This window comes from Oncorhynchus nerka, linkage group LG2 (genome assembly GCF_034236695.1).
Source record: "Oncorhynchus nerka isolate Pitt River linkage group LG2, Oner_Uvic_2.0, whole genome shotgun sequence".
In the NCBI taxonomy this organism is placed as follows: domain Eukaryota; kingdom Metazoa; phylum Chordata; class Actinopteri; order Salmoniformes; family Salmonidae; genus Oncorhynchus; species Oncorhynchus nerka.
In genome coordinates this window covers 54,173,064-54,200,117 of record NC_088397.1, presented here as the reverse complement: position 1 = coordinate 54,200,117, position 27,054 = coordinate 54,173,064, and the positions used below count along the sequence as shown (strand labels likewise).

Below are 27,054 nucleotides of genomic sequence, written 5' to 3'. Positions count from 1 at the left end.
AAGCCTTCCAGGTCTCACTGAACAGATCCCCATATCTGTAAAAACTCGGACAAGGAAGAAAAATACATGAGAAAGATGACTTTGAAAATCAGTTGCTTCATCGGACTGGCTAAACTTCATGTCAGATTTCATGGAGAGTATTATGAAACACAGTTTTGAATTATGGTGTATGTTTCATTAGAACTGTACTTGCCCAGCAGTCAGCCACCTGATTAAAGGTCCAATGCAGCCGATTTTATCTGAATATCAAATCATTTCTGGGTAAAAATTAAGTATCTTACTGTAGTTTTAAATTTAAATTAACAAAGAGAAAATTATCAAGCGTGAATTTTGCTAAGACTTTCTGTGAGTGGTCTGAGTGGGGAGGAGAAAACTGAAATGTAGCGGTTATTGGAATGCACGACCAAGAGGGTTAGAAAACAGTTGCTTCATGACCAAAAGTATGTTGACACCTGCTCATCGAACATCTCATTCCAAAATCATGGGCATTGATATGGAGTTGGTACCCCCTTTGCTGCTATAACAGCTTCTACTCTTCTGGGAAGGCTTTCCACTAGATGTTGGAACATTGCTGTGGGACTTGCTTCCATTCAGCCACAAGAGCATTAATGAGGTCGGGCACTGATGTTGAGTGATTAGGCCTGGCTCGCAGTCAGCGTTTCAATTCATCCTAAAGTTGTTTGATGGGGTTGAGGTCAGGGCTCTGAGCAGGCCAGTCAAGTTCTTCCACACTGATCTTGACAAACCACTTCTGTATGGACCTCGCTTTGTGCACGGGGGCATTGTCATGCTGAAACAGGAAAGGGCCTTCCTCAAATTTATGCCACAAAGTTGGAAGCACAGAATCGTCTAGAATGTCACTGTGTGCTGTAACGTTAAGATTTCCCTTCACTGGAACTAATGGGACTTGCCCAAACCATGAAAAACAGCCCCTGACCATTATTCCTCCGCCAACAAACTTTACAGTTGACACTATTCACTCGGCAGGTAGCGTTCTCCTGGCATCCGCCAAACCCAGATTCATTCATCAAACTGCCAGATGGTAAAGAGTGATTCATCACTTCAGAGAACGCATTTCCACTGCTCCAGAGTCCAATGACACCGAGCTTTACACCACTCCAGCTGACTCTTGTGATCTTAGGCTTGTGTGCGGCTGATTGCCATGGAAACCTATTTTCCAAAGCTCCCAAAGAACAGTTATGGGGCTGATGTTGCTTCCAGAGGTAGTTTGGAACTCGGTAGTGAGTATTGCAACTGAAGACATGCGATTTTTACATGCTACGCGCTTCAGCACTCTGCAGTTCTGTTCTGTGACCTTGTGTGGCCTACCACTTCGCTGCTAAGCCGTTGTTGCTCCTAGACGTTTCCACTTCACAATTATAGCACTTACAGTTGACCAGGGAAGCTCTAGCAGGGCAGAAATTTCAGGAACTGTCCTGTTGGAAAGGTGGCATCCTATGATGGTGCCACGTTGAAAGTCACTGAGTTCTTCAGTAAAGCCATTCTACTACCAATGTTTTTCTATGGAGATTGCATGGCAGTGTGCGCTATTTTACACACCAGTCAGCAACGGGTGTGGCTGAAATACTGTAGCCAAATCCACAAATTTGAAGCATGTCCACATACATTTGTATAAAGTAAGCATTTCACTGTAAGGTCTACTACACCTGTTGTATTCGGCGCATGTGACAAATAAAATTTGATATATAGTGTATCTCTACCTGAAAAGACATGATCTAAGTGACTGATATTTGGTATTCAGCAGTCATAAAAGTATGTCTTATTTACTTTGAAGAACTAGTAAAATAGTTATTTTGTCAGACAGCATAGGCAGCAGCTCTCTAGACGAGATGATGACTTGGAGTGAAATAAATAACCAAATAAAACAAATGTAATATACACAAATGAAATATTTGATGAAAGTCATGTAAATAAAGGATGGTTAATAAAGTGATAAGCAGCCATGGGCAGTCACACCATCACTTACCATCACAGGACTTAATATTATTGTTTTATTCTGTGTTGTAACAGTATTCAACCCACATAATGTATAGTGCATTTAATGTTTAAAAACAACAAAAAATCTCAACCCGAAATCGACCTTGCTTTATTATCGAACTGAAACCGAACCGACCTTGCTTTATTATCAAACTGAAACCGAACTGACCTTGCTTTATTATCGACCTGAAACCGAACCGACCTTGCTTTATTATCAAACTGAAACCGAACTGACCTTGCTTTATTATCGACCTGAAACCGAACCGACCTTGCTTTATTATCAAACTGAAACCGAACCGACCTTGCTTTATAATCGACCTGAAACCGAACCGACCTCGCTCACGATTGTCAGATGAAAGGCCATTCCTTTCCATCTCGCTGTCATTTTCTCTCCCTCCCTCTATCCTTATCCTTTGCCTCCACAGACAGAGGGGGGAACATTAGACAGGATAAGGTTTCCCATAAATCATTCTGTTTTACACCCACTGCTTCACCTTAATCTCCTCCACAAGCAAGTGGTCAAATGTGAAACACAGCACATCGATACACAGCACTCTGGTAAACAACCATTCTCTTGCTTCTGTTTGTACAAACACCTTTGGACAAAACATTCAGCTTGCGAGCTGACAGCAACATGGTGGAATCTCTAATTAGCCTATGGGAGGGCCCAGCTAAGCCATCACCATATTTCTTGCACTAATTCAGTCGTCTCAGATCAGTGAAATGGAGATGGGCTGCAGAATATTGCACTTACTGTGTCCCACATGAGGATTTTGATGTCTCTGTTGAAGGAGTTGATGATGTGCTGGGTGATGTACAGGTTGACAAAGTCACAGAAATGATGGTACATGTTAACCCCTGCCAAAAACACACATTCAAGTTGATTCATCACATCTCAGTCAGTACCGCTGTTAAGGCTGTTATTATTTGTTAATTCAAACGTTTGGTAATTGTAACAGCAATGACATAGACAAGATGCTGGCTGTACAATTTACCTAGCTAGCAAAATGTTGCCTATTTTCCAGACAAGTTTTAACAAGATAGATAGATAGCTAGCCAAGGTAGCGACAAGCTAAGCTAGCTAGATAGTGCAGTTCATGTTCATGTTCATGTCCAGAAAGGTCTGGGTTTACTTTTTAAAATGTTTATTGACTGGCAGACCATATACATGACTAGCCATGATATTTAGAATTGTTTATGCATTTCCCATTTGGCATGTCTCTTCTGTCGCAGTTTGCAGCAGCACTGACAGCTGTGTTGACACCACAACTCGGACGAAGTTCCCGAACAGCACAATATGACAAGTCATGTCAACTTTTTTCTGCTCAATGATTGGACATTGTATAGAGTCAGCTGCGTGAAATAGGATGATTATATCTCTTGTGATGCAATGCAACTAAGTCGCAGGCTATTGTTTGGGGGGTGACACAAGGAGCAACCCAGATGCAACATTGTTGCAACAACATCAATTGTGTCCAGATTGCTTCGTGTGACCTCGGCTTTCCTGTGTCACTACCATAGAAATAGAATGCATAGGTAGCCCATCTCCATTCTTGTCATTAATGACATAATAGCTGGACTGGCAGCCGTTTTGAGTGTGGAAAAGGTTTTTAAAAAATACAGGTTATGACAACGTCATAATTGTATGCATTAACGTTAGAAAAGAAGCACATTCATTGGACCAGTGCCATTGCTAATACTACAGGATTAGTATTGAAAACATGACATGTGGTAATAAAGTGGCTATAGATCATCTGAAAGACATTTAAATAGAATGACATTAAAACAGTTAGGCTATGTGTTTGTAGACTGGTTAGCTGACATTCACTATGATTGTGTTTTCCACTTTCATGGCAAACTTTCTGTACTGCTAACATTCACTTCCAGTCATTTTCGCTCCGGTGCTGGTCCAATGAATTTGTTTATTTCCGAACGCTTCTGCATGGAATTATTAGATTGCCTTAACCTTCTCAATCTTCAACCTAGACCATGCCAGAAACTAAAGGCCGGAAGTTTACCCTTCAATCTATGCTGTGGTTTGTTGAGTCAACTCAACTGACATGGCAAAAAATAAATTCCATTTCATGAGCCACATCAGTTAGCATCATTTGAATGAACAGTCTACATTACCATGGCAACCCAGCATCAGATGATAGAACATTTCATTTACATTTAAGTCATTTAGCAGACGCTCTTATCCAGAGCGACTTACAAATCGGTGCGTTCACCTTAAGACATCCAGTGGAACAGCCACTTTACAATAGTGCATCTAAATCTTTTAAGGGGGGTGAGAAGGATTACTTTATCCTATCCTAGGTATTCCTGAAAGAGGTGGGGTTTCAGGTGTCTCCGGAAGGTGGTGATTGACTCCGCTGTCCTGGCGTCGTGAGGGAGTTTGTTCCACCATTGGGGGGCCAGAGCAGCGAACAGTTTTGACTGGGCTGCGCGGGAACTGTACTTCCTCAGTGGTAGGGAGGCGAGCAGGCCAGAGGTGGATGAACGCAGTGCCCTTGTTTGGGTGTAGGGCCTGATCAGAGCCTGGAGGTACTGAGGTGACGTTCCCCTCACAGCTCCGTAGGCAAGCACCATGGTCTTGTAGCGGATGCGAGCTTCAACTGGAAGCCAGTGGAGAGAGCGGAGGAGCGGGGTGACGTGAGAGAACTTGGGAAGGTTGAACACCAGACGGGCTGCGGCGTTCTGGATGAGTTGTAGGGGTTTAATGGCACAGGCAGGGAGCCCAGCCAACAGCGAGTTGCAGTAATCCAGACGGGAGATGACAAGTGCCTGGATTAGGACCTGCGCTGCTTCCTGTGTGAGGCAGGGTCGTACTCTGCGGATGTTGTAGAGCATGAACCTACAAGAACGGGCCACCGCCTTGATGTTAGTTGAGAACGACAGGGTGTTGTCCAGGATCACGCCAAGGTTCTTAGCGCTCTGGGAGGAGGACACAATGGAGTTGTCAACCGTGATGGCGAGATCATGGAACGGGCAGTCCTTCCCCGGGAGGAAGAGCAGCTCCGTCTTGCCGAGGTTCAGCTTGAGGTGGTGATCCGTCATCCACACTGATATGTCTGCCAGACATGCAGAGATGCGATTCGCCACCTGGTCATCAGAAGGGGGAAAGGAGAAGATTAATTGTGTGTCGTCTGCATAGCAATGATAGGAGAGACCATGTGAGGTTATGACAGAGCCAAGTGACTTGGTGTATAGCGAGAATAGGAGAGGGCCTAGAACAGAGCCCTGGGGACGCCAGTGGTGAGAGCGCGTGGTGAGGAGACAGATTCTCGCCACGCCACCTGGTAGGAGCGACCTGTCAGGTAGGACGCAATCCAAGCGTGGGCCGCGCCGGAGATGCCCAACTCGGAGAGGGTGGAGAGGAGGATCTGATGGTTCACAGTATCGAAGGCAGCCGATAGGTCTAGAAGGATGAGAGCAGAGGAGAGAGAGTTAGCTTTAGCAGTGCGGAGGGCCTCCGTGATACAGAGAAGAGCAGTCTCAGTTGAATGACTAGTCTTGAAACCTGACTGATTTGGATCAAGAAGGTCATTCTGAGAGAGATAGCGGGAGAGCTGGCCAAGGACGGCACGTTCAAGAGTTTTGGAGAGAAAAGAAAGAAGGGATACTGGTCTGTAGTTGTTGACATCGGAGGGATCGAGTGTAGGTTTTTTCAGAAGGGGTGCAACTCTCGCTCTCTTGAAGACAGAAGGGACGTAGCCAGCGGTCAGGGATGAGTTGATGAGCGAGGTGAGGTAAGGGAGAAGGTCTCCGGAAATGGTCTGGAGAAGAGAGGAGGGAATAGGGTCAAGCGGGCAGGTTGTTGGGCGGCCGGCCGTCACAAGACGCGAGATTTCATCTGGAGAGAGAGGGGAGAAAGAGGTCAGAGCACAGGGTAGGGCAGTGTGAGCAGAACCAGCGGTGTCGTTTGACTTAGCAAACGAGGATCGGATGTCGTCGACCTTCTTTTCAAAATGGTTGACGAAGTCATCTGCAGAGAGGGAGGAGGGGGGAGGGGGAGGAGGATTCAGGAGGGAGGAGAAGGTGGCAAAGAGCTTCCTAGGGTTAGAGGCAGATGCTTGGACTTTAGAGTGGTAGAAAGTGGCTTTAGCAGCAGAGACAGAAGAGGAAAATGTAGAGAGGAGGGAGTGAAAGGATGCCAGGTCCGCAGGGAGGCGAGTTTTCCTCCATTTCCGCTCGGCTGCCCGGAGCCCTGTTCTGTGAGCTCGCAATGAGTCGTCGAGCCAACGAGCAGGAGGGGAGGACCGAGCCGGCCTGGAGGATAGGGGACATAGAGAATCAAGGGATGCAGAAAGGGAGGAGAGGAGGGTTGAGGAGGCAGAATCAGGAGATAGGTTGGAGAAGGTTTGAGCAGAGGGAAGAGATGATAGGATGGAAGAGGAGAGAGTAGAGGGGGAGAGAGAGCGAAGATTGGGACGGCGCGATACCATCCGAGTAGGGGCAGTGTGGGAAGTGTTGGATGAGAGCAAGAGGGAAAAGGATACAAGGTAGTGGTCGGAGACTTGGAGGGGAGTTGCAGTGAGGTTAGTGGAAGAACAGCATCTAGTAAAGATGAGGTCGAGCGTATTGCCTGCCTTGTGAGTAGAGGGGGAAGGTGAGAGGGTGAGGTCAAAAGAGGAGAGGAGTGGAAAGAAGGAGGCAGAGAGGAATGAGTCAAAGGTAGACGTGGGGAGGTTAAAGTCGCCCAGAACTGTGAGAGGTGAGCCATCCTCAGGAAAGGAGCTTATCAAGGCATCAAGCTCATTGATGAACTCTCCGAGGGAACCTGGAGGGCGATAAATGATAAGGATGTTAAGCTTGAAAGGGCTGGTAACTGTTTATATGTCTGATATGTATGATATTTCAAAATATCATGGAAATTATTGCATCACTATACCAGGCAGCCATTGCGAGTGTACCCATGAGCTTGCAGGGTTCCAAGCATGTTGGGCGGCAGGTAGCCTGGTGGTTAGAGCGTTGGCCTTGTAACCGAAAGGTTGCAAGATCAAATCCCTGAGCTGACAAGGTAGAAATCTGTCCTTCTGCCCCTGAACAAGGCCCCTGTTCCTAGGCCATCATTGAAAATAAGAATTTGTTCTTAGTTAAATAAAGGTTAAAAATAATAATAAATAAATGTTATATTAATTTTATTTATTTATATATACGCAAACAGAATGTGTTATTTGATATTGTACTAAAAAGGCATGAAGACTGTGCCCACCTGCATCAAGCTTCATGAATACAGTAGGTTTCTCAAAGATGATGTCACAATGCTCTTCATCTGTGGGTTTCAAGTCCAGCTCTGTGTATGTCTGTAGTTCACCATACCTTGGGAGGGGAAAAAGAGCGTTTTTCAGAGTTATCATGCCTGTGTTATTCATAGTCACAGACATGACCATCAATCAATCAAATTGAACCTTTTTACTTTTGTTACAGAGAGAAATGTTCTTAGTAAGAAGAAACCTTGATATGAATCTCACAGTTCAGAGAGGGTCATAAGGATCTATGTTTTGTCTCATCAGGACTGCAGAGGGCTCTTGTGCTCTCCTTCTGCGGCCAGCGCTCGTGGTTCAGACTGAAAAGCCCCCCAATCTCCCCCTCCTGGAGAAAGTCCTCCTTATACCTGCAAAGAAAACACAGGTGAGTCCCACACTTTCATTTTATCATCATTTCTTTCATTAGGCCAAGAGGAGGCTCAGTCATACTGCTTTCACCTATCCTGCCTTTCAGGTCAATGACGATGAAGAGACAAGCAAATGTAAGAAATAAAAACGTAACTACTAGGATTCTTCGCACACAGTAAAACAAGGAATTCAGATGGGACTCTAGATAAGACGTGTCCCCAAGGGTACACTGAACTCTCATGACCCCTACGAGGGTTCCGCAGGTCCAAGTACAGATTGGTTGCCCTGCAGAAGCGAGTGTGGCGGGTGCATTTCAGAGACGAGTCTCCCTAGAAATCAAATGTGAGCGTTTAGCAAACGTATTTTCTGTTTATCAGTGTGGATTCCTGAGTTCTGTGTGCAGCTGCACTAGAGGAGGAAGGGTTTACAGGATTGGTAGCCTTGCAGAGAGTCTTCATCTCACTGAGGCGCTCCCTGACGTAACCAAAGTCTGCCTGTTTCCAGAACAGCTCCTGGGCTGCCTCCAATGAGCTGGCCCTAGGGAGGACAAAGAGCTCTGTAAGGTCAAACCAGTGGCAGAAATAAATTATGCACATCCACATGTATGACAAGAGCTTGACACAATATGCTAATTATTCAAATGAAACAATATTCTTGTTCGTGAATGGAGAGAGTGGGATTGTATTGTACCATCCGGAGTCAACCCTGGTGCAGACAGGATAGCCAAAGCAGTTCTCTGGGGCACAGTTCTTCTCATAGCCCCAGCAGGCCGACACATCCAGCAGAGCATCCTGTTCTAAAACATTAAAGGGTGGGGAAGGGGGAGGCATAAACTAAAAGACGTGCTAAACACTTGGATGGAACTTAAAAGACCCCACTAAAAACAGCCTACTTGTCCCACCATGATACACAAAACATCAGTACGTGGTCACTGTCAAACACTGTAAGCTTTCAATTGTTTTAGGCTTGAGCTCTAAACTTGCTTTCTGTTCACAAGACTATGGCTGCTTAGACAAGAGACTTCAAATGAGCTAATCCCCCTCCACCATGTGTATGATGATAACAAACATGGTAGTCATAGGGCCCTATTACTGACAATAATAATAATCAATTACATTTGCAAATTTGCTCTTCATTATACAAGAATACTCTCAATGTGCATAAAATCAAATAAACATAAAAATAGTTTTAAAAAAACAAATACTGTATATCTAACCATATCAGGAAAGCAACAATCAAAGTCTTTGAGGTAAGGACATAATGGTAGGTTCTGCCGATGGAGATGAGCTTTTAAAAAAAAAAACAATGGTCTGAACAGCGCTGAGATTATCAGGAAGAGAGTTCCATTGGTGTGGTGCATGGGAGGAAAAGGCACAGTCCCCCATGGAGTAGTTTGGAGTGGCTTGAACATAAGGTGTGTGGAGGTTCATAGGAGGAGAGCAGGTCTGACAGGCAGGCGAGTCCAATGAATAATAACACCGTAATAATAACACAGTAGCTCACCCTGTATTATTTAAAAAACTATGACAGTACAGTTCTTACTTTAAAAGGGCAGAGCGGGTCCTCTCCACAGAGCCTGGCCACTCTCTTGTTATTGCGGGGGAAGTAGGAGATGTGGTGCCGTGGCAGCGCAAGGCTGCTGTAGTGGAGTGGTGGGTTGTGGTTGGTGTTCTCAGCTTCCTCAGCAGCTACCACAGCGTAAATACAGACCATGACCAGTGCGACCAGCTGCAGCATAGTCAGTCCCACACAAACACATGTGAGAGTCACCTTGGTTTACCTCACAGCACAGCACAAACTCTGTGCAGTGAGAGCGAGAGAGGCAGACACACTGTAATCTTGGGTGAGAAATGGATACCGCCGTTTACAAGATTGTGGGTATAGACTATAGTGTGGGAATCTGCCTTGAGGCAGATCTGAACTCTATATAGTAGAAGTCCTGTTGCAGGAAATATTAGTGACATTTTTCCTGCCATTGTTCATGCAATCATGGCTGGGATAGGGGAAATTGACAACAACAACAACAAAACAAGTGCGGGACGGGTATGACCAGTGACCAGGAACAGGATCCTGCACCTCTCAGATTTGACTTGGTTTGTTCCGGCACCTATTTGCCCAGATCTGGTACCTCTCGCGGCATGATTTATTCATTATTCCACTGTTCACACTTTAGACATTCGAATAAAAGCCATCAGTATTAAATCAAGTTGTCTCCTTGTTATTTCTCCTGCCCCCAGAAAGACCATCGTGTAAAAGCGTGGTGATCCTTCCGTGTAATCATTCTATACTGACACACTGACTCCAGACCTGCTCTATTATTTGTTGATAGAGGTTATGGGGAGGGCCAGTGGGGTAAGTAACTGATCTTGACACAGGTATTGGTGGTCAGCTAGTGAGCCCTCAGAAAAAAATTTTTTGAACATGCCTGAACCAAGGCGCATATACAGTATATAGACACTACAGCCAGAGTCTTCAGGACAGACTTAGGAGGCTAAACATCACAGCCACATGCCCGTTCATGGCTTTGAGCAAGAAGTTGACTCTCAGGAGTTAAATGGACTTGAGATGGGGAGAGTCATTGTGGGAAGTTAAAAAATGTTTTTATCTGAGTATGTGCTTCATATTATCACATAGGTAGGAGGCCTATATATTCTCATGCATGTTCTGCTGTAGCCTACATTGATTTATTTTATTTGAAGTTCTATTCCGATATTGTGATATTTGTTCTACTGCTACATTGATGTCTTGAAAATGATATGGAATTCGGGTCTTGTAAGCCCCACAGCTGGGTACAGTATGTGTGCGTGGGTGTTCTGCAGTGTCGACTAAAAATGTAGCAGTAGAACAAATATCACACTATCGGAATATAACGTCAAATAAAATAAATCAATGTAGGCTACAGCAGAACACGCATGAGAATATATAGGCCTCCTACCTATGTGATAATATGAAGCACATACTCAGATAAAAACATTTTGGGTGTTCTGCAGTGTCCTCTAAAAATGTTGCTGGACATTGATGTCTAGACAAGTAGGCCATAAGAAATGTAGACCTGTGTAAACACCGCAGCTATACTCAAGTATGTGGGCATACTGAAGTGACGTGTAAAATGCTTTGAATGAATTAGCACCTTGGAGGGTGCTGTCCGTTTCACCACCGCTTTAGGCCACTGCTATGTTGTTTGACCATTTTTTTCGTCTCAATCTGATGCTTTTGAGCCCGTGGGGAAACACCACGAGGCTTCAGAAATATGCTGAAGTTGTTCGAATATGTACATTCAGAGTCTTTAATAATAACACCAATAGGCTAAATGTCGAATCACATAATTATGGCATGTTTATGGTGTAAAGTGTTGCTCCCTTAAACTAAAGCCGTCTAGACTTTTCTCAGGGAGTGTCACAGGCCGGCTACTGTATCAAATGAATCAATTGTTGCTTCCACAACACAATCGTTATATTGATTGCTACAATGGAACACACGCTCTGAACCATACACGCACAGTGACTGACGTATTATCCGATTTTCACAAGTTGTTCACCAATATATAATTATCTGTAGGTTACGGGGTTCTATCACTGCTCCAGAGCTCCTTACCAAGTTGCAGCAATATTATTCCATGACCATTACAAATTGCCCCTAATAAAACGTATGGATTAGTAGTTTCACTTTGCTCGATAAATCATCCCGGCCCCGCTACACTGATGTCATCAATTTGGAACGTTTTGGTGGCACCGCTATGGCTGGTACACAGCTAAATGCATTCCCGAGTGAAAAGTGATAGAACCTGCAAACTTCCAAAAACAACTTCTCGTGAATAAAATAAAGTTTATGTGGTCGATCAGAAGACTAAACTACACATGTATTAAACCTGGCGCTTACCTTCTGCAAACTAAAATGTAGAAACTCCAGGTCGCCATAACACCGGAAACCTTACACCGGCATGCAGTGTACTATTAGTCACAAGGTGGAGATGTAGGATGTAGTTGGGTTTTGTACATGTTCTTGACATCTCAGCTCCTCTGCCTCCTCAGTCTTCTCTCCATACATCTGGAGGATGGTGTAGCGTCTCAGCTCCAGCTCCTACAACACAGTCAGTCACACAACGCGGGCTCAGAGGATAACACTAGATCTATAGTCTCAAGAGGGCTAACTCTAGTGGACTTTTCCTTATCTGTGACTAGCTGCTTATAAAGCTCTGTCCAGCAACTCATCTTACAAGATGTTAGTTTTCACAACTAACATCTTGTATTTAAGCTAAATAATCACAACAGCGATTTACCCTAATATGATTAAACTGTCTTAGTGGTACTTCTATGAATGAATCCTCTCCTCACCTGAAGTTGCACTTTCAGTGTGGAGATCTCCTTCACACTGTCCTCCATCTCCTCATTCTGATTGGTCAATCTGACCATCTCCTCCGCCATGGAAGAGCGAGTCCTCTCCAGACTAGAGATCTCCAGCTAAGGGGGCAGGCAAGAGAGCGAAAGAGGGAAGAATGAAAGAGGAAAGAAAGAGGTAAGAAAGATCCTGGCAAGCAGTTTTTCAGCAACCTTCAGAAAGTATATTTGAAAATCAGACACTTCATCGAAAACTAGAAGGCATTTGAAGAAATGCATGTAGGACACTCTTGCAGTGGTAGTCCTCAAAGCAACGTAGAAGCAGTGTCAGGCAGGCAGTTGGTACCTGTAGCTGCGCTCTCTCCCTCTGAGTTTCAGCTGGGACTGCAGGTTCTCTATGATGCTGGAGCCTCCACTGAGCCAAGCCGCCTCAAACAAGTTGGTCCCACTCAAAGACATGGACGTGGTCATCGTCCCCAACGACGGATCCAGAGAGTCCTCCTGATGAAATACAAAACAGGTCTCTCTTGTTAACCATCCAACCTCAAGCGAGCCAAATATGCAAACTAGCTCAGATTTGTCCCTTTGCCATAAGTTCCCTATTCCTTTTACTGAGGTAACCATCCCTAATACTGGGCAAACAAATGGAGGTTGGCTGGGTGTGAAAGGGTCAATTGTGTGCCTGTGGCGAGTACCTGGGAGGAAGAGGAGTGCAGGCCTGTGTGGTCTACTGCACTGATGGAGCTGGAACGGGACTGGGAGGGGGTAGATGAGGCTGGGGGCTCACCCACAGACTGAACCAATGACTTCCACTCCTAATGACAGAAACAGCATGTCATTTTCCCTCCACACAGACTGATTTAAGAACAGACACACAAGGTTGGTCATTGATATAAAACAGAAATCGATAGATATCTACCTTTCCCTTGAGGGTCTCTTGTGCTAGGTAGCGTTTTTTCCTTTCTTGCTCCACCTTCATTTTTTCCATCTCCAGCTGATTGGTCAGGAGTAGCTGGTGGGAGGAACAGAGGAGGTTAAATCAACTGTATTTATGAATCCCTTTTTACATCAGCAGATGTCACAAAGTGGTATACAGAAACCCAGTTTTAAACCCCAAACAGCAAGCAAGGCAGATGTAGAAGCACGGTGGCTAGGAAAAACTCCCTAGAAAGGAAGGAAACCTCGGAAGAAACCAGGCTCTGAGGATGTGTGAGAAGTGTTGTTACGTTACTGCAGGATAAATTGGGCAGGGAAAGAAACATGCCTTGTCCTTCTTGGCCTCCTCCTGTGTTCGAGTGTGCTCTCCCCTCAGATTCTCCAGCTCCACATGCTCCCTACACCATAAGGATGACAGGAAATGGCCCGTTAATGGAAAGGCTCCAAAGCTTTGTGATGAATAGCCATTAGGTCCACCTCAATGTACAGTGCCTTCAGAAAGTATTCATACCCCTTGACTTATTCCACATTTTGTTGCGTAACATCATACATTCAAAAATGATTCAATACATTTACATTTACATTTAAGTCATTTAGCAGACGCTCTTATCCAGAGCGACTTACAAATTGGTGCTTTCACCTTATGACATCTCACCCATCTACACAGAATACCCCATTATGACAAAGTGAAAACATGTTTTTAGAAATGTTAGAAAATGTATTGAAGATTAAATACAGAAACATCTCATTTACATAAGCATTCACATCCCTGAGTCAATACATGTTAGAATCCGATTACAGCTGCGAGTCTTTCTGGGTAAGTCTCTAAGAGCTTTCCACACCTATATTGTACAATATTTGCCCATTATTCTTCTCAAAATTCTTCAAGCTCTGTCAAGTTGGTTGTTGATCACTGCTAGACCACCATTTTCAAATCTTATCGTACATTTTCAAGCAGATTTAAGTCAAAACTGTAACTCAGCCAATCAGCATTCACGGTCTTATTTGTAAGCAACTCCAGTGTAGATTTGGATTTGTGTTTTAGGTTGTTGTTGAAAGGTGAATTCATCCCCCAGTGTCTGGTAGAAAGCAGACTTGCCTGTTGTCACGCCCTGACCTTAGATATCTGTTTTTCTATATATTTTGGTTAGGTCAGGGTGTGACTAGTGTGGATACTCTAGTTTGTGTATGTCTAGGGTTTTTGTATGTCTATGTTGGCCTGAAGTGGTTCCCAATCAGAGACAGCTGTTTATTGTTGTCTCTGATTGGGGATCATATTTATATTTTCCTCATTTGTGTTGTGGGATCTTGACTATGTTTAGTTGCCTGTCTGCACTGATTTTTTATAGCTTCACGTTTCGTTCGTTGGTTTTGTTGTTTTTGTTAAGTGTTTCATTTATTAAAAGAGAATGTACGTATACCACGCTGCGCCTTGGTCTCACTCATACAACGATCGTGACAGAAGATCCCACCAAAAATGGACCAAGCAGCGTGTAGAGGAGGAGTGGACTTGGGAGGAGATCCTGGATGGAAAAGGACCCTGGATGCAGGCTGGGGAGTATCGCCATCCTAAGGAGGAGATAGAGGGGCAGCGAAAGCGGAACGGCGACGATACGAGGAGATAGCTCAAAGGAGCAAGCACGAGAGGCAAACCCAATCATTTTTTGGGGGGTGGAAAATTGAGCGAGTAAGGGAGTCGAGTGAGGAGCTCGACGCAAGATTCCCGGAGAGAGGTGCTGGCATTGAGAGCGCTGCAGAGCGGGCGTGCTGAGGTGCGTGTCATCAGCCCGGTGACACCTGTACCGGTCCCACGCATCAGGTCTCCAGTGTGCCTTCACAGCCCAGTGCGTCCTGTGCTAGCTTCCCGCACTTGCCCTGAGGTGCGTGTCATCAGCCCGGTGCCACCTGTACCGGTCCCACGCATCAGGTCTCCAGTGCGCCACCACAGTCCAGTACGTCCTGTGCCTCCTCTCTGCACTCGCCCTGAGGTGCGTGTCATCAACCCGGTGCCACCTGTACCGGTCCCACGTATCAGGCCTCCAGTGCGCCTCCACAGTCCAGAGCTTCCGGCGACGGTCCCCAGTCTGGGGCTTCCGGCGACGGTCCCCAGTCCGGGGCCTCCGGTGACGGTCCCCAGTCCGGGGTCTTCAGTCCAGAGCAGTCCAGAGCCTCCGGCGATGATCCACGGTCCAGTTCCCCAGAAGCAGAGGGATCATCGTAAGAAGGGGGGGCTGCATCCAGAACCGGAGCCGCCACCGAGGGTAGATGCCCACCCGCACCCTCCCCTATAGGTTCAGGTTTGCGGCCGGGAGTTCTCACCTTTGGGGGGGGGACTGTCACGCCCTGACCTTAGATATCTGTTTTTCTAAATATTTTGGTTAGGTCAGGGTGTGACTAGGGTGGGTACTCTAGTTTTTGTATGTCTAGGGTTTTTGTATGTCTAGGGTTTTTGTATGTCTAGGGGTTTTTGTATGTCTATGTTGGCCTGATATGGTTCCCAATCAGAGACAGCTGTTTATCATTGTCTCTGATTGGGGATCATATTTAGGTAGCCATTTTCCTCATTTGTGTTGTGGGATCTTGACTATGTTTCGTTGCCTGTCTGCACTAATTTTGTATAGCTTCACGTTTTGTTTTTTGTTTTTGTTAAGTGTTTCATTTATTAAAAGAGAATGTATGCATACCACGCTGCCCCTTGGTCTCACTCATACAATGATCGTGACACGTGCTTAGCTCCATTCCGTTTATTTTTTTATCGTGAAAAAACTCCACAGTCCTTAACAATTACAAACATACCCATAACATCATGCAGACACCATTATGCTTGAAAATATGGAGAGTGGTACTCGGTAATGGGTTGTATTGGATTTGCTCCAAACATATCACTTGGTATTCAGGAGAAAAAAAATGGAATATTTTTATTCTGTACAGGCTTCCTTCTTTTCACTCTGTCAATTAGTTTTGTGGAGTAACTACAATGTTATTGATCCATCCTCAGTTATCTCCTGTCACAGACATTCAATGGTGGAAAAGTACCCAATTGTCATACTAGAGTAAAAGTAAAAGATACCTGAAATAGAAAATGACTCCAGTAAAAGTGAGTCACCCAATAAAATACAAGTTGAGAAAAAAGTCTAAAATTATTTGGTTTTAAATATACTTAAGTATCAAAGTAAATGTAATTGCTAAAATATACTTAAGTATCAAAAGCACAAGTATAAATCAAACCAGATGGCACAATTAGATTTTTTACGGATAGCTATGGGCACACTCCAACACTCAGACATCATTTACAAATGAATCATTTGTGTTAAGTGAGTCAGCCAGATAAGAGGCAGTAGGGATGAACAGGGATGTTCAAATTTGACCATTTTCCTGCATTCAAAATGTAGCAAGTACTTCTGGGTGTCAGGGAAAATGTATGCAGTAAAAAGTATATCATTTTATTCAGGAATGCAGTAAAAAATATAAATAGTAAAGTACAGATACCCCAAGAAACTACTAAAGTATACTTTCAAGTATTTTTACTTAAGTACTTTAGACCACTGCAACTGTTTTAAAGTCACCATTGGCCTCATAGTGAAATCCCTGAACGGTTTCCTTCCTCTCCGGTAACTGAGTTAGGAAGGACGCCTGTATCTTTGCAGTGACTGGGTGTATTGATACACCCAACCACAGTTTAATTAATAACTTCACCATACTCGAAGGGATTTTCAATGTCTGCTTTTGGTATTTTGACCTATATACCAAAAGGTGCCCTTCTTTGCGAAGCATTGGAAAACCTCCCTGGTCTTTGTGGTTGAATCTGTGTTTTAAATTCACTGCTCAACTGAGTGAACTTACAGATAATTGTATGTGTGGGGTACAGAGACGTGGTAGTCATTCGAAAATCATGTTAAACGCTATTATTGAACACAGTGAGTCAATGCACCTTATTTTGTGACTTGTTAAGAAGATTTTTACTCCTGAACTTACTTAGGCTTTCCATAACAAAGGGGTAGAATACTTACTGACTCAAGACATTTCAGCTTTTCAATTAAGTGTAAAACAATTCCCATAACATAATTCCTATTTGACATTATAGGGTATTGTCTGCAGGCAAGTGATTTTTTTGTATTTTGGTAATCCATTTTAAATTCAGGCAATAACACAACAAAACGTGGAAAAGTTCATGAGGTGGGAATACTTTCTGAAAGCACTAAGTGAAGGCAACTTACTACTGTGTCTCACCGAGCCTGTGTTAAAAGCCCTCCAGTACCTGCTGCTGTCATCCTCCAGTTTCTCCAGCCTGGTCTTTTCTGTGTCCAGCTGACAGTGGAGACGCCCTTTCTCCTGGCGAAGCAGGGAATTCTGGGACTCCAGTGAGACCAGAAGCTGGCCAGAAGCTCCTCAGTTGCTGCGCGCTCCTTTTCCACAGCAACAGCCAGCTGGGCCTGTGCCTCCGCTGTTGAGTTAAAGGGTGGGAGGTTAAAGGAATTAAACCTGCATCTAAAAATAGGAGCAAACTGTGGTCCTGACAAGATGTAGAAAGCTCTTGTTAAAAACTAAAGTAAAGGTTCTGTTCTCACCTACTCGATCTGAAATGTTCTTCTCCAATTTCTCCCATGATGCCGTCTGGCCAACCAGCGAGGCCTGCAGGTTTTCAATCTGTCTGAGCAAGGGCTGTGTTGCTGAGGTAACACTCTGACTCAGCTCCTGGGTCCTGGTCTCCGCCCCCTGCAGTCTCTAAAGACCACCGGTAAACACATCAGTGTGTAACCTTTGACCCCTAACACACAAGCATGGCTGCGCCTTACAGTCAACTCCAAAGAAGTAATGAGGAAAACAGGCCTGTGTGAGTATCTCCTACCTGCTGCAGGTTACTGATCTCCTCCCTCAGGTAGTCTTCTTTCCTGGCCTGCTGCTGTTCAGCCCTCTGCAGAGCCAGCTGCAGATCAGCCACCTGGTTGACCAAAGCATCCTGCTGAATGTGGGCCTCCACCAGGGTCAGAGCCAGCTCCTCCTTGACCTGGGTTTCCCTGCTCAAAACAGCTTCCTGTGCCTCGCTGGCATGGCTGGCCTTGGCTTTGTGCAGCCCTGCCAGTTCCCTGAGATCACATACACCCCACCATGTCACTACATGGCTTGGAAATATGAGTTGGTGCTACTGTGACCATCTTTACCATCAGAATGTTATGTCTTTGTGGGATTTCTAAATGACAAGCACATCCGAAGCAGGAGTTGGAAAAGTAGAGTTATTATTTGTGTGAAGTATGTATTCTTACTTGTAGGAGTTGTCGAGGGCAGCCTGCAGGCTCTTATTGTTTTCCTGATGTTCCTCTGAGTCATTCTGGAGATTGGTCATGTCCTTCTCCTGGCGCTCCACCACTATGTTCAGCTTGTTAATGTTGTCCCTGTGCTGCTTCTCCACCTCCTCCTTCCCATCAAAAGCTGGAGACACACACACACGACCAGGCATGGTTAGATACTAATGGGCATTCAGGATCAGGACACACTTCTGATGACCGCAAAGTATTTGCAACTTTTCTATAAAATTCAACATTTTTTTATATATTTCCCCTGACCTGCTGTAGGTGTTCGAGCTCTTCCTCCTGCTATTTAAGCATCTTGTTCTGTTTGGTGATTTTAGTCTCACTCTCCTTCACACGCAGCTTCTTGATGATGTTGGAGTGTTGCAGCTGCTGCTTGGACAGCTTCTCACCCTCCTCAAGCAGATCTGCTTCTCCTTCTCTCTGAGGATCTCCATAGTCTGGTGGACAGCTCTTCCCTCATCCCCTTAATCTCCTATGGAGTAAACATAACAGTAAAAAGACTTGAGACGATGCTTGAAGAAGGCTTTTTTTGCATTGTGACTATCATTGTCACTAATGTTCAGTTAGATATATGACAATGATCTTAAATGAGTTCTTAGGCAGTGTGTTAGTTCTTAGCTTGTTTTACCTTGTTGGCAATGTCTCTCTCCTTGCATGCTAGCTGGGCTTTCCTCTCGGTGTCTGCGATGCTCTGTGTGAACTCTTCCTTCAGAGACTGAACACTGGAACTCTCCTCCGTAAGACCAATCACCTCACTGCGACACACACAGAGACTCCTCAGTCTCACAAAGGACCATCCTTATCCAAACACCATACATACCCTCCCATTGACAAAACCAAGAGGACTGCAACTGAACAAAAATATAAAACACAAAATGCAACTATTTCAAAGATTTGACGAGTTACAGTTCATATAAGGATATCAGTCAATGGAAATAAAATAACTAGGCTCTAATCTATAGGTTTCACATGACTGGGAATACAGATACACATCTATTGGTGACAGATATCTTTTTTTAAAGTAGGGGCATGGATCTGAAAAACAGTATTTGGTCTGTCAACTACTTGCCTCATGCAGGGCCATGGAACATATCTCCTTCGCAAAGAGTTGATCAGACTGTTGCTGTTGTTCCACTCTTCTTCAATGGCTGTGCAAAGTTGTTGGATATTGGCGGTATCTGGAACACGCTGTCATACAGGTCGATCCAGAGCATCCCAAACATGCTCAATGGGTGACATGTCTGGTGAGTATGCAGACCATGCAAACATGAGGTGATGGCGGCGGATGAATGGCACGACAATCGGCCTCGGGATCTCATCACGCGGTATTCTAATTGCCATAACTAAAATGCAATTGGGTTCGTTGTCCGCCACCATGCAGCACGCTGTTCACAACGTTGACATCAGCAAACTGCTTGCTCACACAACGCCATACACGCAATCTGTCCGCATTTGCCCACGGAAGTCGGTTACGACGCCGAACTACAGTCAGGCCAAGACGACGAGCACGCAAATGAGCTTTCCTGAGATCGTTTCTGACAACTTGTGATCTGTGATCTTTAATTTCAGCTCAGGAAACATGGGACCAACACTTTCTTTTACATGTTGTGTTTATATTTTTGTTCAGTATATTTCCATTGGTTCGTTTAGAGAATGCTCCTTTCTGCTCTTACATGGCATTTTCAAACCTGGATTTTACCCAATGTCAAGATGTTGATACACACTGTTTAAGGTTGTCACACTCTTCCTCTAGCCTTGCCTTGTCTTCGCTGATTGTCAGCAGCTGTAACTCCCTCTTCTCAAGGCAGTTTGACATCTCATCAATTACCTACAAAAAAGTCCACATAGGAACGTCACAGGGAATTCACTCAGTGAATGAATAAAACTGATAGTGTACCTTGTTTCTAGACTCGCTTTCAAAGGACAACTTCATTTTCAGTTTCCACCGAGAATGTTTTTCAAATAGAGGAGCACATTGCTTAATGCATGATGGTTTGGGGAATGCTTTGTGTCGACAGGGTCAATCCATGTCATTTCAGCAAGCCATGACACCCATCTCAGATTGTTCCGTGTCTGTAGTTAGAAACAGCTAAGATTAGCATTCCTGCAACATTATTTTGTTGAAATATCATTTTATCTCTGAGAAATTAAGCTAATTGTCCACTTTAATTGAAAGGATAAGGATTCCTATAATAATATTCAATAAATACATTTCATTTGGACCAAACTTTTTCCTAACAATGTGTAAGCCATGGCGAATCCAAAGAAAAGGTCCAAAGACACCCACTGATCCCTCACACCAATCCCACCTCAACAATGAGTATAGACTATAAGTTTTCTATGTATGGAGCCACGGCTGAGTATTGTTTCTTCATCATATGTAGTGTATTCTCAGTGAATATGGTGATGTTTTTTCCCCCTGTTCAGATAAATTAGTCTTTGAAGTTGTTAGGTTTATCACCCATCCTACATCCTGATATTATATGGTTCTGACCACTAGATGGTGCTGTTCCAGATTATGTGAAAGGGATAGGCCTTGTTCACCCAAATTACAAAATCACATATTGGTTTCCTTATCCTGTAAGCAGTTAAATGGACAAGGTACGAAAGCAATCCATTCTTTGGTTTTGTTGTCTACTGTTTCAAGTACTAACTTTCTAGCATTTGTACCATAAATCCAATGCAAGGCAATAGTACCTATAGTATATTATAATTTACATCCGTAAAAATGTATTGTGTAACTCAATGATTGTTCTTATTGATGACAACAAACCCAAAGCATGGATTGCTGTCATACCTTGTCCATAAACTGCTTACAGGGTATGGAAACAAATGTAATTTTGTAATTAGGGTGAACTAGGCCTATCCATTTAACATCACCTGGAACAGCACCATCTACTGGTCAGAACCTGGTAATATCAGGACGTAGGATGGGACATAAACCTAACTTCAATTACTAATTTATCTGAACAAGGGAAAAATAAAACATCCTCAAATTCCGAGAATACATTACATATGATGAAGAAACAATACTCCGAGCCACAGCTCCATACTACCTGTCGATTATGTCAAATGTAGAGAACTGATACTTTGTACTCATAGTTGGGGTAGGATTAGCGTGGGGGGGGTCCATGACTGTCAGATTCCTTGTGTCTGACTCATTGTTAGAAAAAATAAGTTTGGTCCAAATTTATCAAATTATATTTCAACACAATTGTTTTGCAGGAATGCCAATCCAATCCGTTTCCAACAGGAACAATTAATGAACAATCTGAGATGGTTACCAAAATCCTTTCTTGTGCTTTGAGGTGGAGCAACCATTTACAGTGCATTAGGAAAGTATTCAGACCCCTTGACTTTTTCCACGTTGTTATTTTCCAGCCTTATTCTGAAATGGATTTCTCAGCAATCTACTACACACAACACCCCATAATGGCAAAGCAAAAACATGTTATTTTTATGTATAAACAAAAAAATATGAAATATTACATTTACATAAGTGTTCAGACCCTTTACTCAGTACGTTGTTGAAGCACCTTTGGCAGTGATTACAGCCTTGAGTCTTCTTGGGTCCTCTTGGCACACCTGTATTTGGTGGTTTCTCCCATTCTTCTATGCAGATCCTCTCAGGCACTGTCAGGTTGGATGGGGAGCGTCGCTACACAGCTATTTTCAGGTCTCTCAAGATGTTAAATCGGGTTCAAGTCTGGGCTCTGGCAGGGCCGCTCAAGGACATTCAGTCTTGTCCCCAAGCCACTCTTGCGTTGTCTTGGCTGTGTGCATAGGGTATTTGGAAGGTCCTGAGCTCTCTGGAGCAGGTTTTCATCAAGGATCTCTCTTTATTTTGCTTCATTAATCTTTCATTTGATCCTGATCCATGGTGACAGGTTTTCTCCAGACGTGACGCTTGGCATTCAGGCCAGAGTTAAATCTTGGTTTCATCAGACTAGATAATCTTGCTTCCTCATAGTCTGAGAGTCCTTTAGGAAAACTCCAAGCAGGCTGTCATGTGACTTTTACTGAGGAGTGGCTTCCGTCTGGCCACTCTACCATAAAGGCCTGATTGGTGGAGTGGTGCAGAGATGGTTGTCCTTCTGGAAGGTTCTCTCATCTCCACAGAGGAATTCTGGAGCTCTGTCTGAGTGACCATCAGGTTCTTTGTCGCCTCCCTGACTAAGGTCTTTCTCCCCCGATTGTTCAGTTTGGCCTGGCAGCCAGCTCTTTTTATTTTATTTAATCCAATTTGGACCAGGGCTGTAACGTAACATGTCGAAAAAGGAAAGGGGTCTGAATACTTTCCAAATGCACTGTACTTTGGTATATGAACATGACTGCCCAACAGTGCCACGATTCTGCTCTCTATGAGTTGGTATTTAAAGTCACACAAACCCATGCACATTGACACAACACACACTGTTTTTAAAAAGTGGTGTTTCAAGTTGCAAAGGTCATGTTGTGGACCACTGTATTACCTTTTGAAGCCCTAGAATCTGACAAGTTGACACTCCTCTTTTCTCCTCTGTAATTGGTGGGGGGCTGCTGTTCCTCTACGTCCTCAGGATTCTCGCCATTAACAGGCGTGGCACTGCGACCACTCTCCTCCATCTCATTCTTATTCAGAGACTGATCCTTCATTGCTTCTGTTAGCACCTCCTATTCTTCCTCTTCCTGTTTCTCCTCCTTCCGTACCTGTGTGGGGGTCACAACTATGACAGGAGGTGAGGGCATGGGTCCTGCGGTGACAGACGCCAGCGTCCGGTTCCCTGGGATCTCATCGTCAGAGTTGACTTCACTGACACTGCGGCTGTCCAAAGACTGCATGCTGAACGAGTCGATGCGCTCAAAGGCATCGGAGGAGGAGCCGCAGCTCTCGGTCAGCTTGGCGTAATCCTCCAGGCAGGAGAAGTCTCCACAGGCAGATGTTGAGAGCAGCTGGAAAGAACCCTGCAATCAGGTGGAGGCCTGCCTTGGCCTCTGCAGTCTCTTGCCTGGAACTGGCCGAGCTCTCACTCTGCACACTTTCATGGTCCAAAACCTCTATGTCACTAGTGGTGGAGGTGCCTGAGGAGAATGTGCTGACATGAGTGGGAGGGGGTGTTGCTCTGTCTGTCCTCTGATTTCAGGGAGGGTGCTTTGCTCTGCTTGTCCTCCATTTTGGGGACTTTGGGCTCCAATAGGATTTCCTTAGGGGGTGTGGTAGGGAAAGAGTCGAAGGGGGACTCCAGTTCAGTGTTGCTGAGGGGTTCAGAAGTGTCAACAACATCATCATCAGGTTGAGTGTCTGAGGGAGTGAATGGTTGTTCTGTTTGTGCATCCTCAGAAACAGCAGTTGTATCCTCTACAGTTGATTCTACCTAACTCTCACTGATTAGTGGACTGTCAGTGTCATTATGAGCATCACCCTGAGCCAAGACTGGAGGGTCTGGTGTCTGAACGAGGACGATTTCTGAGGAAGACCATTGACTTTTGGACTCTGTCAGGTTCTCATCAGCTTCCTGTTCTTCAAGTCTGTTGGTCTCCTTCATCCCTGGCTTGTGAGGGTCCACATCGTCCTTAACCATAGTCTCCCTGTTCTCATCATCCTTCTCCTGTAGCCACCTGTGGGTGGCACAGATACAATCTGGATATTCATGACACCCTGCAGTTCTCCTGGGGGCAGAAAAGCATTGAAGACGTTTTCTGTTTCATCCACAACCGTGCGGGGGACAGCGGTCGTGATGGCTTCTGATGACAGAGGGAGAGTTGTTACACACTCCTCTGGAGGAGATTCCCATTGTGTCAACCCCCATCCACCGCTCAATGGCGTCTTCCCTTGTAGATCTAACGGGAAAACAGGTTGTAGCCCTTGTTGGTAAATGGCCAGAAGATAAGGGCATATAGCAGTCAGACACCAAAGCATATTTCATATTTATTTTATTGGGTAAATTAGACACCGGCTCATCATAGTTTCCTTATCACGAAGACTAGCTAGTGTTTCACTTTCATTGGTAATCACATCAATTCAGGAATAATACTCAGACGCAAATGGTTGTGTATTAAATCACAAAACAACCAATGACAGCAGTACACAGTTATACTATAAGATTAGCTAACGTTACTTCACCTACCGCCATAAGGCATTATCACTGTGTCGCCCCGTTCGTCTTCTTTAATGTCAAGAACTCGGTCGATGGATTTCTGAGCTGTTGTCAAAGATTGTTTGGCAAAGCTTGACAGCTGGGTAGATCTGAACCAACTCATGATAGCGGTCTCTTGCTAGCGAGCGCTAACGTTAGTGAACAGACTCTCTAGCTAGCCAGCCAACTTAGCTAGGAGTATGAACATCCACATGAGGTTTACTAACAAGACAGAGAGTTAACTTGTCAGCTTGGAATAATATGCCCATTCCACGCAATGAGCCATATGTTTTAACAACAATCTCTGTCGAAGCAAATAAGCGAGTTGGCTAGATAAGCATCAATCAGGCAAACCCTTCCTCGACCTCGATACTAGTCAAATAATACTTCAGAAATATAACGTTAGCTAGCTAGTACATCCATACAGTGGAATGAAAATCCCTGCCTCAACCGGGACATAACTCTTTAAACGTTATTATTATTCTGTTTCGTAAATGCCTTTCCCTTTCATTGTTGATATGTTTTGGTATTTTTGAAATATGGCGTAATTCTCGGAGTTTCTTCATATGGGCGTTCCTTGATATCAGGAAACGCCCATTAGTGCCTGCCATTGGTCAGTCCATTGATCAGTTCCTGCCATAGAGACGATATTAGATTGTGTCAGAGGGTGCACCCGATTGCACCGGAAGAGGGAGGCCCAACTCAGCGGAAACTCAGTCGCCATCCAGCAAAGCCATCCAGCAAGTGTCGTATTTTTCGTTGTTTCGCCTACCAAACAATTACTTTTTGTATGAAGGTCAATAAGAGTGTCTAACTTGGTAAACAACTAAATGAATAGCTTATTTGCAAGGTGAGGTTTATTTAATCAAATAGAAGTTTCCTAATGCTTAAGTTGTTAAGAGTGCACTGACATAAGTAGGTCATGTGACATCCGGCAACTTTGAGAAAAAACACTTCATATCGGAGTTGTCTGGATATGGCTATGTGCATGCATAGAATGAGGCTAAAGTGCATAGAAACTCTCTCCAATTAATACACTCAGTTTACCGCAACAACCCGCATCGAATGTTCAAATAAGGATTACAATAATGAGATGTAGCCACAAATCCAAAGAAAGCAAATGCAAGAGCTAAACAGCCTGCCATGTCACTTTGTTTACAATGATTGCTTTCCAACCACGGTTGTGTTTTCAGTCATCATAGAATTAATTATCAATAATTATTATTAATTATTGAAAAAGTTCAAATTAGAAAAAGTTGGGTTGCAGGTAGCCTAGTGGTTAGAGCGTTGGGCCAGTAACCTAAAAGTCGCTGGTTCGAAGCTGATAAGGTGAATAATTTTTAAATGTGCCCTGGAGCAAGGCACTTAACCTTAATTGCTCCTGTAAGTTGCTTTCGATAAGAGTGTATGCTAAATGACTCAAATATATGAAATATTACCACTGACTAAAATTAGACTGTGTTTGAATTTCTGGCTCAAACATGATTTCTACTGTATAAATATGTTGTATATAAACATTTATGACTAGTTAAAACAGAGATTTGTGGTGACGCGGGGAGCAGTGAAATGCACTCCCCTACCTGGCATGGTACATTATTAGCTCTAATGCACAAAGCTCTCCAGTGTCATCAGAAACAAACGCATAATACATTTTATTATAAGTGCTTTTCAAGGCCCCCAAAGTCTACCAAAGTCACTTAACACCCAAAGTAGCCAAATGTATTGCTTCAGTCAAATCACGTCAAACTGTATTACAATCTTTCAGTCTTTCAGTTCCCACAGACATGTCAGTTTCATAGTGCTTGGATCAGTATCCCATCCTCACAGATAGAGGGAGAGAGTCAGAGGAAGAGAGCAGGAAGGGAGACAAATAGACTACCATTGCCGTTCCCTTTTACTGTGATGACATTATGATTTGCAGTCGGGAGTCTCTTAACTTAATATAGTCAAAGTGCAACAACTGCTACAATAGCATCTGGGTCAGAGGAATGTAATACATGCAAGCAGTCATAAACTTTAAAAACAGAGAGCCATACTTGGTTTAACCCAGACCCCCACACACTCCCCAAGCCAGGGGTGGTCAATCCTGGTCTTGGAGAGCCATAGGGTGTGCATGCTTAGTAAGTTACATATCAGCATTAGTATACATGATACAGCTTATTAAAGCCTTGATGAGAGGTTGATATGTTAAATCGGGTGTGTTTAGTGCTAGGCTTGGAACAAAAGCCTGCCCAATGCAATTCACCTCCCATTCACAGACAGATCCCACAGTATAAGCATAATAAATATCAACTCTGACAAAAATTGCTATACGGTACATATTGTGAATAAATACCAGTGACATCAAAGGGTCAGAGGTGATGTACTGGTTTGGAATGACGCTACAGACTGAACTCTGACCTAAAGGGTCACGATCTCATCTCACATTTTGACATTTTAGCAGACACTCTTATCCAGAGCGACATACAGGAACAATTAGGGTTAAGTGTCTTGCTCAAGGGCACATTGGTAGATTTTTCACCCAGTCAGCTCAAACATTCGAATCAGCGGCCTTTGGTTACTGGCCCAATGCTCTTAACCGCTAGCACACCTGCCACCCACATGTTATATTACAAACATACTCTGTAATACATACATAGGGTATTTCATCTTATACATACAAGTTAAATAATAATTATATATTAATAACAACATATCCATTCAGAATCAAAAATTACATTTACATTTAAGTCATTTA

At 44.0% G+C, this 27,054-nt stretch overlaps 1 pseudogene; it reads right to left on the bottom strand.

Annotated features, from left to right (window-relative positions):
* LOC115144856 (TATA element modulatory factor-like) lies at positions 1 to 24,872 on the bottom strand (annotated as a pseudogene).
* Between the last annotated feature and the right edge of the window lie 2,182 nt (positions 24,873 to 27,054).